Raw genomic sequence first — 13,285 nt, forward strand, 5'->3', positions numbered from 1 at the left:
GAGCAATTTTCTGGTGTTAATTCTGATGATGCTGCTGCCCATCTCAATAATTTTGTTGAACTATGTGAAATGCAAAAATATAAAGATGTAGATGGTGACATTATAAAATTAAAATTGTTCCCTTTCTCATTAAGAGGAAGAGCTAAAGATTGGTTGCTATCTCTGCCTAAGAATAGTATTGATTCCTGGACTAAATGCAAGGATGCTTTTATTGGTAGATATTATCCCCCTGCTAAAATTATATCTTTGAGGAGTAGAATAATGAATTTTAAACAATTGGATAATGAACATGTTGCTCAAGCTTGGGAAAGAATGAAATCTCTGGTTAAAAATTGCCCAACCCATGGAATGACTACTTGGATGATCATCCAAACCTTCTATGCAGGACTAAATTTTTCTTCACGGAATTTATTGGATTCAGCTGCTGGAGGTACCTTTATGTCCATCACTCTTGGTGAAGCAACAAAGCTCCTTGATAATATGATGGTTAATTACTCTGAATGGCACACGGAAAGAGCTCCACAAGGTAAGAAGGTAAATTCGTTGAAGAATCCTCTTCCTTGAATGATAAAGTTGATGCTATTATGTCTATGCTTGCGAATGATAGGACTAATGTTGATCCTAATAATGTTCCATTAGCTTCATTGGTTTCCCAAGAAGAACATGTTGATGTAAACTTCATTAAAAATAATAATTTCAACAACAATGCTTATCGGAACAATTCTAGTAATAACTATCGGCCATATCCTTATAATAATGGTAAAGGTTATGCTAATTCTTATGGGAATTCTTACAACAATAATAGGAATACACCCCCTGGACTTGAAGCCATGCTTAAAGAATTTATTAGTACACAAACTGCCTTTAACAAATCTGTTGAGGAAAAGCTCAATAAAATTGATATTCTTGTTTCTAGAGTTGATAGTCTTGCTTCGATGTTGATCTTTTGAAATCGAAAGTTATGCCTAATAGGGATATTGAAAATAAAATTGTTACTACAGCAAATGCCATCCAAGTTAGAATTAATGAGAATATAAGATTAATGGCTGAGCTGCGAGCTAGGTGGGATAGAGAAGAAAATGAAAAACTAGCTAAAAAGGAAAATGTAGCTAAAGTTTGGACTATTACCACCACTAGCAATGCTAATGATTCATATGTTGCTGCACCTCCTACTATCAATGATAAAATAATTGGTGTTGGCAATGCTTCTACTCCTAGTGCAAAGCGCGCAAAATTACCTGAACTCGCTAAAGCTACTGAAACCGCTCTGTGATAAAACTGCTGAAATTTTTTCCAACCTTGGGGATGATAATCCCATTGCTTTAGATTGTAATGATTTAGATTTTGATGATTGCCACATCTCTGAAGTTATAAAGTTCTTGCAAAAACTTGCTAAGAGTCCCAATGCTAGCGCTATAAATTTGGCTTTCACAAAACATATTACAAATGCTCTCATAAAAGCTAGAGAAGAGAAACTAAAACTTGAAACTTCTATTCCTAGAAATCTAGAGGATGGTTGGGAGCCCATCATTAAAATGAGAGTCAAAGATTTTGATTGTAATGCTTTATGTGATCTTGGTGCCAGTATTTCTGTTATGCCTAAAAAAGTCTATGATATGCTTGACTTGCCACCATTGAAAAATTGTTATTTGGATGTTAATCTCGCTGATAATGCTAAAAAGAAACCTTTGGGAAGAGTTGATAATGTTCATATTATGGTTAACAATAACCTTGTCCCCGTTGATTTTGTTGTCTTGGATATTGAATGCAATGCATCTTGCCCCATTATATTGGGAAGACCTTTTCTTCGAACCGTTGGTGCTACTATTGATATGAAGGAAGGTAATATTAAATATCAATTTCCTCTCAAGAAAGGTATGGAACACTTCCCTAGAAAGAGAATGAAGTTACCTTATGATTCTATCATTAGAACAAATTATGATGTTGATGCTTCGTCTCTTGATGTTACTTGAGATACACTTTCTGCGCCTAGCTGAAAGGCGTTAAAGAAAAGCGCTTATGGGAGACAACCCATGTTTTTACTCCAGTATTTTTGTTTTATATTTGTGTCTTGGAAGTTGTTTACTACTGTAGCAACCTCTCCTTATCTTAGTTTTATGTTTTGTTGTGCCAAGTAAAGTCTTTGATAGAAAAGTAAGTACTAGATTTGGATTACTGCACAGTTCCAGATTTCTTTGCTGTCACGAATCTGGGTCTATCTCCCTGTAGGTAGCTCAGAAAATTACGCCAATTTACGAGCATGATCCTCAGATATGTACGCAACTTTCATTCAATTTGAGAATTTTCGTTTGAGCAAGTCTGGTGGCCTAATAAAATCCATCTTTACGGACTGTTCTGTTTTGACAGATTCTGTCTTTTATTTCGCATTGCCTCTTTTGCTATGTTGGATGAATTTCTTTGATCCACTAATGTCCAGTAGCTTTATGCAATGTCCAGAAGTGTTAAGAATGATTGTGTCACCTCTGAACATGTGAATTTTTATTATGCACTAACCCTCTAATGAGTTGTTTCGAGTTTGGTGTGGAGGAAGTTTTCAAGGATCAAGAGAGGAGTATGATGCAATATGATCAAGGAGAGTGAAAGCTCTAAGCTTGGGGATGCCCCGGTGGTTCACCCTCGCATATATTAAGAAGACTCAAGCGTCTAAGCTTGGGGATGCCCAAGGCATCCCCTTCTTCATCGACAACATTATCGGGTTCCTCCCCTGAAACTATATTTTTATTCGGCCACATCTTATGTACTTTGCTTGGAGCGTCGGTTTGTTTTTGTTTTTTGTTTTGTTTGAATAAAATGGATCCTAGCATTCACTTTATGGGAGAGAGACACGCTCCGCTGTTGCATATGGACAAATATGTCCTTAGGCTCTACTCATAGTATTCATGGCGAAGTTCTTCTTCGTTAAATTGTTATATGGTTGGAATTGAAAAATGATACATGTAGTAAATTGCTATAATGTCTTGGATAATTTGATACTTGGCAATTGTTGTGCTCATGTTTAAGTTCTTGCATCATATACTTTGCACCCATTAATGAAGAAATACTTAGAGCTTGCTAATTTGGTTTGCATATTTGGTTTCTCTAGAGTCTAGATAACATCTAGTATTGAGTTTTGAACAACAAGGAAGACGGTATGGAGTCTTATAATGTTTACCATATGTCTTTTATGTGAGTTTTGCTGTACCGTTCATCCTTGTGTTTGTTTCAAATAACCTTGCTAGCCTAAACCTTGTATCGAGAGGGAATACTTCTCATGCATCCAAAATCCTTGAGCCAACCACTATGCCATTTGTGTCCACCATACCTACCTACTACATGGTATTTATCCGCCATTCCAAAGTAAATTGCTTGAGTTCTACCTTTAAAATTCCATCATTCACCTTTGCAATATATAGCTCATGGGACAAATAGCTTAAAAACTATTGTGGTATTGAATATGTACTTATGCACTTTATCTCTTATTAAGTTGCTTGTTGAGCGATAACCATGTTTGCGGGGACGCCATCAACTAGTCTTTGTTGGATATCATGTGAGTTGCTATGCATATCCGTCTTGTCCGAAGCAAGAGAGATCTACCACCTTCATGGTTGGAGCATGCATATTGTTAGAGAAGAACTTTGGGCCGCTAACTAAAGCCATGATTCATGGTGGAAGTTTCAGTTTGGACATATATCCTCAATCTCATATGAGAATAATAATTGTTGCCACATGCTTATGCATTAAAGAGGAGTCCATTATCTGTTGTCCATGTTGTCCCGGTATGGATGTCTAAGTTGAGAATAATCAAAAGCGAGAAATCCAAAATGCGAGCTTTCTCCTTAGACCTTTGTACAGGCGGCATGGAGGTACCCCATTGTGACACTTGGTCAAAACATGTGCATTGCAAAGATCCGGTAGTCCAAGTTAATTAGGATACTATTAGTATACTATGCATGAGACTTGCAACTTATAAGATATAATGTACATAACTCATATGCTTTATTACTACCGTTGAAAAAATTGTTTCATGTTTTCAAAATAAAAGCTCTAGCACAAATATAGCAATCGATGCTTTCCTCTTTGAAGGACCATTCTTTTTACTTTTATGTTGAGTCGGTTCACCTATCTCTCTCCACCTCAAGAAGCAAACACTTGTGTGAACCGTGCATTGATTCCTACATACTTGCATATTGTACTTGTTATATTACTCTATGTTGACAACTATCCATGAGATATACATGTTACAAGTTGAAAGCAACCGCTGAAACTTAATCTTCCTTTGTGTTGCTTCAATACCTTTACTTTGATTTATTGCTTTATGAGTTAACTCTTATGCAAGACTTATTAATACTTGTCTTGAAGTACTATCCATGAAAAGTCTTTGCTATATGATTCACTTGTTTTCTCATGTCATCACCATTGTTTTGATCGCTGCATCCACTACATATGTTTACAAATAGTATGATCAAGGTTATGATGGCATATCACTTCAGAAATTATCTTTGTTATCGTGAGCAGAACTAAGCTTGGGGATGCTTGATACGTCTCCAACGTATCGATAATTTCTTATGTTCTATGCCATATTATTGATGATACCTACATGTTTTATGCACACTTTATGTCATATTCGTGCATTTTCCGGAACTAACCTATTAACAAGATGCCGAAGTGCCGGTTCCGTTTTCTCGCTGTTTTTGGTTTCAGAAATCCTAGTAACGAAATATTCTCGGAATTGGACGAAACGAAGACCCGGGGGCCTATTTTTCCACGGAGCTTCCGGAAGACCGAAGAACATACGAAGTGGGGCCACGAGGTGGCCAAACCACATGGCGGCGCGGCCAAGGGGGGCCCGCGCCGCCCGTGGTCCGGGCCCCTCGTCCGGCCCCCGACTCGCCCTTCCGCCTACTTAAAGCCTCCGTCGCGAAACCCCCGATGCGAAAAACCACGATACGGAAAACCTTACCGAGACGCCGCCGCCGCCGATCCCATCTCGGGGGATTCTCGGAGACCTCCTCCGCACCCCGCCGGAGAGGGGATTCATCTCCCGGAGGACTCTACACCGCCATGATCGCCTCCGGAGTGATGAGTGAGTAGTTCACCCCTGGACTATGGGTCCATAGCAGTAGCTAGATGGTTGTCTTCTCCTCATTGTGCTTCATTGTTGGATCTTGTGAGCTGCCTAACATGATCAAGATCATCTATCTGTAATACTCTATGTTGTGTTTGTCGGGATCCGATGGATAGAGAATACCATGTCATGTTAATTATCAAGTTATTACACATGTGTTGTTTATGATCTTGCATGCTCTCCGTTATTAGTAGAGGCTCTGGCCAAGTTGATACTTTTAACTCCAAGAGGGAGTATTTATGCTCGATAGTGGGTTCATGCCTGCATTGACACCTGGGGGAGTGACAGAAACCCCTAAGGTTGTGTTGTGTTGTTTCCACTAGGGATAAAACATTGGCGCTATGTCCGAGGATGTAGTTGTTGATTACATTACGCACCATACTTAATGCAATTGTCTGTTGTTAGCAACTTAATACTGGAGGGGGTCGGATGATAACCTCGAAGGTGGACTTTTTAGGCATAGATGCAGTTGGATGGCGGTCTATGTACTTTGTCGTAATGCCCAATTAAATCTCACTATACTTATCATGTCATGTATGTGCATTGTTATGCCCTCTTTATTTGTCAATTGCCCGACTGTAATTTGTTCACCCAACATGCTTTTATCTTATGGGAGAGACACCTCTAGTGAACTGTGGACCCCGGTCCATTCTTTTAATACTGAAATACAAATCTGCTCGCAATACTTGTTTTACTTGTTTTCTCGCAAACAATCATCTTCCACACAATACGGTTAATCCTTTGTTACAGCAAGCCGGTGAGATTGACAACCTCACTGCGTTTCGTTGGGGCAAAGTACTTTGGTTGTGTTGTGCAGGTTCCACGTTGGCGCCGGAATCTCCGGTGTTGCGCCGCACTACATCCCGCCGCCATCAACCTTCAACGTGCTTCTTGACTCCTACTGGTTCGATTAAACCTTGGTTTCTAACTGAGGGAAACTTGCCGCTGTGCGCATCACACCTTCCTCTTGGGGTTCCCAACGGACGTGTCAACTACACGCATCAGGAGCTTCTATTCTTGTAGACAGTGTTGGGCCTCCAAGAGCAGAGGTTTGTAGAACAGCAGCAAGTTTCCCTTAAGTGAATCACCCAAGGTTTATCGAACTCAGGAGGAAGAGGTCAAAGATATCCCTCTCATGCAACCCTGCAACCACAAAGCAAGAAGTCTCTTGTGTCCCCAACACACCTAATAGGTGCACTAGTTCGGCGAAGAGATAGTGAAATACAGGTGGTATAAATAAGTAGTAGCAACGGAGCAGTAGTAACGCAGTAAAACAGTAAACAAGCAGCGATAGCAGTATTTAGGAACAAGGCCTAGGGATCTGTTGACTGCCAAAACCAACCGGCGGGCAGCGGCCTTGTCAACACCGTAGAGCCGGGAAGAGCCTAGAGCTGCGGCTGGCTGAGACCCCTCCGAGCGACGGCCCGCAATGCTCTTCGGTCACACGCGGCGATGCGAAGTGCAAGGGCGTGCCACCTGACCTATACCTGGTCAGGAAGGTGATGGGGATGCCTCGCTTAGTTTCCTGCAGGGCATACATGTAAACATTAAATACGAGCCTCGATCGGCTCTCAGGTTATCCCGTGAATCGGCTCAAAGAGCCGATCCACCCATGATTCGTACGGGGTGCACGAATACTTGGTGGTCCCGCTTGATCAAGATAGAGCTAATGAGATCTACGACGATTTAGGGTTTTCACCGCATAATCGGATCATCCTACTCCAGGTTGGGCCTCGCGGCCACGCACGGTGCTCGTAAGCCGATCCTAAACAAGGCCTAAAAACCAACATGAAGTTGATCCTCGGAACATCCCGTTTAGGACTTGCGAACGCCACCCTACGTGCCACCTGGATCCTGCCCCCTTTGTAAGGCCTAACTATTGCGGATATTAAACTAATCCTTGTAGAACAAGGAGCAATCGTAACGGATCAGATCTACTAAATAATGATCAAGCGGGTGCCGCCCCCACACCGAGATAGGCGTGAGGGCGGCTAGATGTGCAAGGGTTGCACTACGTAAGCATGCTTAAACGAAGAACAATGCTAACCCTAACACATCTAATGATAACTAAGTTGCTCGCCATCAAAAGCGCTTCAGTACGAGCAACGCATGAACAACGTGGGGCTTGTGCTGCCTAGATCGCAAGATGCGATCTAGGCAGCATGTCGCTTACCTGATAGAAACCCTCGAGACGAAGGAGTTGGCGATGCGCCGAGATTGGTTTGTTTTGGGGTTGAACGTGAGTTGTTGTTTATTCCATAAACCCTAGGTACATATTTATAGTCCGAGCGGACTTTCTAATGTGGGCGTGCACTAAACCGTGCACGAGATAAACTCTAACTTCTAAATCGATACACAATCTATTACACTAAGATACACGGGCTAACTAGCCCAAATTCTCCGTGCAAGGCCGCTTCATAGATCTTCCATATGTAATCTTCCAAGCCCATCTTGATCGCGGCCCACCTCCTGATTTAGCCAAAATCTGGTGATAACAGGATCATACTTTCACTAGTGGACACTCTCAACATTGATCACATAACAGAATAGATAAATGCATACTCTACACTCTTGTTGGATGATGAACACCATTGCGTAGGATTACACGAACCCTCAATGCCGGAGTTAACAAGCTCCACAATTCAATGTTCATATTTAAATAACCTTAGAGTGCATGAAAGATCAACATAACCAAATAGATCACATCAATACCATCACAGGTAATAGTTAACTTCACAATCTACAAGAGATCATGATCATAGCCTACGACAAGAACCACACGGTGCACACACTAGTCACCTTTACACCATGCGGGAGGAATAGACTACTTTAATAACATCACTAGAGTAGCACATAGATGAATTGTGATACAAAACACATTGCAATCATAAAGAGATATAAATAAGCACTTCACTACGCCATTCATAACAGTGAATAAGTATTCTGTGAAATATAGCCTAAGAGACCCACACGGTGCACACACTAGTCACCTTTACACATGTGGGACAAGGAGTCTCCGGAGAGCACATAAGTAAAACCCACTTGACTAGCATAATGACATCTAGATTACAAGCATCATCATATGAATCTCAATCATGTAAGGCAGCTCATGAGATTATTGTATTGAAGCACATAGGAGAGAGATTAACCACATAGCTACCGGTACAGCCCCGAGCCTCGATGGAGAACTACTCCCTCCTCATGGGAGACAAGCAGCGTTGATGGAGATGGCGGTGGTGTCGATGGAGGAGCCTTCCGGGGGCACTTCCCCGTCCCGGCGGCGTGCCGGAACGGAGACTCCTGTCCCCCAGATCTTGGCTTCGCGATGGCGGCGGCTCTGGAAGGTTTCTCGTACCGTGGCTTTTTCGTATCGAGGTTTTAGGTCAGGGACCTTTTTATAGGCGAAGAGGCGGCGTCAGAAGGTCAACGGGGCGACGACACCATAAGGCGGCGCGGCCAGGGCCTGGGCCGCGCCGGCCTATCATCTGGGGCCTGTGTGGCCCCCCTCTGGCGACTCTCGGGTGTTCTGGATGCTTCCGGGAAAAATAGGAACCTGGGCGTTGATTTCGTCCAATTCCGAGAATATTTCCTTACTAGGATTTCTGAAACCAAAAACAGCAGAAAACAGGAACTGGCCCTTCGGCATCTCGTCAATAGGTTAGTTCCGGAAAACGCACAAATATGACATATAATGTGTACAAAACATGTAGATATCATCAATAATGTGGCATGGAACATAAGAAATTATCGATACGTCGGAGACGTATCACGCACAGCCAGATGCGCCACATAAACCTTATTTTTGTGGCGACGTTTCTGTGGCGCACCTCCCGTGCGCCACAAAAGCCCATTTTCGTGCGCCACTGATGAGGCTTTTCCTACTAGTGTGTTCTTCGCTTTTACCTTTAATGTTCATGGCGGAGTTGAAAACCGCTTTGTTAATTGCTATTTGGTTGGAAACAGGAAATGCTTCATGTGGTAATTGGTATATGGTCTTGAATAATTTTATACTTGGAAATTGGTGTGCTCAAATAGATCATGTTTAAGCTCTTGCATCATGTACTTTGCACCTATTATTGAAGAACTACCATAGAGCTTGTTGAAATTTGGTTTGCATGATTGGTCTCTCTAAGTCCAGATATTTTCTGGTTAAGGTGTTTGAACAACAAGGAAGATAGTGTAGAGTCTTATAATGCTTGCAATATGTTCTTATGTAAGTTTTGTTGTCATTGGTTTATACTTGAGTTTGCTTCAAACAACCTTGCTAGCCTAAGCCTTGTATTGAGAGGGATTACTTCTCGTGCATCCAAATCCTTGAGCCAAAAACTATGCCATTTGTGTCCACCATACCTACCTACTACATGGTATTTCTCGCCATTCCAAAGTACATTACTTGAGTGCTACCTTTAAAATTCTATTCTTTGTCTTTGCAATATATAGCTCTTGGGAAAATAGCCTTAAAAACTATTGTGGTATTGAATATGTTGCTATGTATCTTATTTCTTATAAGTTGCTTGTTGAGCGGTAACCATGTTTCTGGGGACGCCATCAACTTTTACACCTTTGTTGGATATCATGTGAGTTGCTATGTGACATAGGAATCCCCAATGGGCCTGCCGAAGATAGTACCCGGGGTTTACTGAAGGCCCACAACTCGAAGAATAAGAAGAATCGGAAGCCCAAGTTGTTATTAAGAAAAGCTAGAGTTGTATTACGAGATAATATTTGTAATCCTATGGGATGAGTTGGAAACCCTCCCGGACTCTGTAACTTGTACAATACGAATCCCTCGACTCCACCTCCTATATAAGGGGGAGTCGAGGTACAAAGAAAGCATCGAATCATTGTCTCTCAAACCCTAGTTTTCATAATCGTCGAGTACTTTTCGGCTGAAACCTTCGAGATCTACTTGCCCTCTACTTCCAACTAAACCCTAGTCTACAACCCATAGTCAATTGGCGCCGTCTGTGGGGATTAGAGGCATCAAGGATCTGGTCTCGATGGCACGTTCAAGATCATCGACTTCATCAACTGCAACCAACGCAATGAATCAAGGTAAACAGATCGCAACTGGTCCTGTCGATTTTGTTCCTCACCCGCCCTCCCGTTTGGATGCATATGCGTATCTGGAGGAGCCTATGGAGATGACGTTCGGAAGATTCCACTTTCACGTCGAAAAAGAGGGAGCGTATCGTCTCGAAATTTTGATCTCGTCGGGATTGTCGGCGGTCGATTCCGATTTTTCGAACTCAACATCGTCAATCGAGTCAGGCGAAGAAGAGACTTCATCGCCACGCTTCATCAGCACCAGGGCAAGCGAAAAGCTCGCCAAGATCTTCAGCGACATGTCCTTCGAGTCATCCGCGGACTCCTATATAAGCGATGACTCGAGCAGTGCCGACAGCTTTAACTTCATCAACAAATCCACTACAGTGGGCAAGGTCTTCACCAATCTTTATGATGGTGTCACCAAACATAGCACAGATCTGAATACAAAATACCATCAGATTTATGCCATCGGAGAGCCAAGCCGTGATCAGGAGGAAACATCTGAGGCTTTCGACGATTTGGGAAATCCATACGTCGATCCCTCTGATCTACGACGAGGTCTAGGCAACAAGTATGTCGGACCTGAGCCTCGGGATAGAGTTCAACTCCCGCAAGCAGCATGGGATAGAGCCGCAAAAGCTATGGACGGCTCAGAACCAATGGCCACAACAGCCACGCCAGAAGAGTTGCAAGCATATCAATATAGCTCGCACGAGCTGCAAGGGAGTTGGAAAACCAGACAGCTGCTCTGAACAGAAGAAGGGAGGCAGCCTCCGCATCAAGCAGGCGAAGAGCGGAGTTAAGTCGACAATCTGGAACTTCGGGAGATAGCCACAGGGAAGCTCGAAACAGAGCAAGTTCAAGGCTGCAAAACATACCTGAAGGAGAAAGAGAGCACTTGGTTCAAAACCTCGACATGTCTTTTATGTCGATAGACACGAGAGGGAACATCATCCCCAAGACACCAGAAGCTGGGTATATGGCGACACAGGCCTTTATCCTTGCATCCAGGCCACCTCCAGGAGATCCAAGGGAGGCACTGTACAACATGGAAATGGCAGGAGTCGGAGCCATGGGAACAGCTTTTGCATCAACACCTCCCGAAGGAACAGCAAGGCAAAATAGTCCACGACCTGCGGAAGCATCAGCAGCAGCTCCTGAAGGAACAAGTGGAGCAACAGAAACAACAGCACAAGCAAGGGTGGACAGAGCACGACAAAGTAGAAGGGAACATCGGCATTCCCCAGAACTAAACGACGAGGATATGTGCGGTTTTCCATGCTTCACAAGGAGAGTCCGAAAAACTCGAGTCCCTTCGGGATTTAAGTTGCCTGATAACTTCAAGAAATTCGACGGCCTGCAAGATCCAGAGGATTGGCTAGTTGATTACCTCGAGACGGTGAAGCTCACAGGAGGGACCAGAGCAATAGCTATGCAGAGCATCCAGGTGCATTTGAGTGGAGTCGCGCGATCTTGGATAAAGAAACTTCCTCCAGGATCTATCGACAGCTGGGATAGCTTCGAGGACATATTCGTCAAGAATTTCCGGTCCACCTGCAAAAAAACCTGCATCGCTAGAGGAATTGAGGGCATGCCGACAAAAGCCAGACGAACCAATGAGAAAATACATCCAAAGATGGAATATCATTAAAAACTCGGCAGAGAATATATCTGACGAGAGAGCAATAGATGCGTTTGTCGCAGGAATCAGGCGAGGAGATTTTGTGGAGGTAGACGCTGTTACTCCATTGTATGAAGGATGCAGGCCGGAGGATACCCGCCTGAAAGTAACGCTCATGGCTCTGGAGATGAAGGTAAAGCACAAAATGACCGACACATCCTTCAACGACAACATGTCATTATGGCAGGAACGTCTTCCCAAAGGTAACACGTGTCCGACTAGTATCGAGGAGGCCAAGAAAATCGTGTGTCCTCTGGATTTACCGCATGTGAAATACCATGTGTGCTTGAACGATTGCATCATTTATCGGAACGAGCATGCAGAGTGTACCATATGTCCGGAGTGCGGCGTCAGTCGGTACAAGAAGGGGAAGAAAGCTCCTCGGAAGGTGGTGTGGTACTTTCCGATCACTCCTCGTCTGCAGCGGTATTTCACGGATCCTAAGCAAGCAAAGCTAATGCGCTGGCACGCGGAGATGAGGAAGGGAGAAGATGACGCAGATGATCCGAAGAAAAAGAAAAAGGACGAGGATGTTGAGACACCCTTCGGATGCTAGCCGGTGGAATGCGTTGAACCTCGAGTACCCGGAATTTTGGGACGATCCTAGGAACATAAGGCTGGGCGCGAGCACCGATGGAGTCAATCCGTTTGGCAGCCGGAGCAGCACGCATAGCACCTGGCCCGTGTTTGTGTGGATGTACAACCTCCCCCTCGGTTGTGCATGAAGAGGAAGTACATTCAAATGAGTATGCTAATTTAAGGGCCGAAACAACCAGGGAACGACATCAATCTGTATATGGGGCTTCTGAAAGAGGAGCTAGCCATGCTATGGGACACGCCTGCCAATATGTGGGACACCGCCGCGGAAGAATATTTCCCTATGAGAGCCGCACTGCTCACGACGGTGCACGACTTTCTCGGTTACGGATATGTCGCGGGGCAGGTGGTCCACGGATTCAATGCATGCGTAAGGTGCATGGACGACACAACGTACCGCCAGCTAGATAGAGATCCCGGGTCCTCGAAAACGCTGTTCATGGGACATCGAAGGTGGCTTCGCGAGGACGACGCATGGAGGAAACGCAAGGATCTGTTCGATGGTCAAGACGAACCCCGAAGACGGCCACGTACGAGAAGCGGCGAGCAAATAGACGAGCTATTGAAAAATTGGAAAGAGTGCCCACCGCCGGGAAAGAAGCGAAAGGCGCCGGAGCCGCTGCTTAAGGTATGGAAGACGAGGTCTGTTTTCTGGGACTTGCCGTACTGGAAGATCCTCTCGTGTGCCTCACAGCCTTGATGTCATGCACATCACGAAGAACGTGTGCGAGAGTCCGCTTGGTACCCTCCTCAACATGCCGGAGAAGACCAAAGATGGGCCGAAAGCAAGGTACGACTTGCAATCAATTGGGATCGGGAGGAGCTTCACGCGG

The sequence above is a fragment of the Lolium rigidum genome, chromosome 2, assembly GCF_022539505.1.
Source record: "Lolium rigidum isolate FL_2022 chromosome 2, APGP_CSIRO_Lrig_0.1, whole genome shotgun sequence".
NCBI classification, from domain to species: Eukaryota; Viridiplantae; Streptophyta; class Magnoliopsida; order Poales; family Poaceae; genus Lolium; species Lolium rigidum.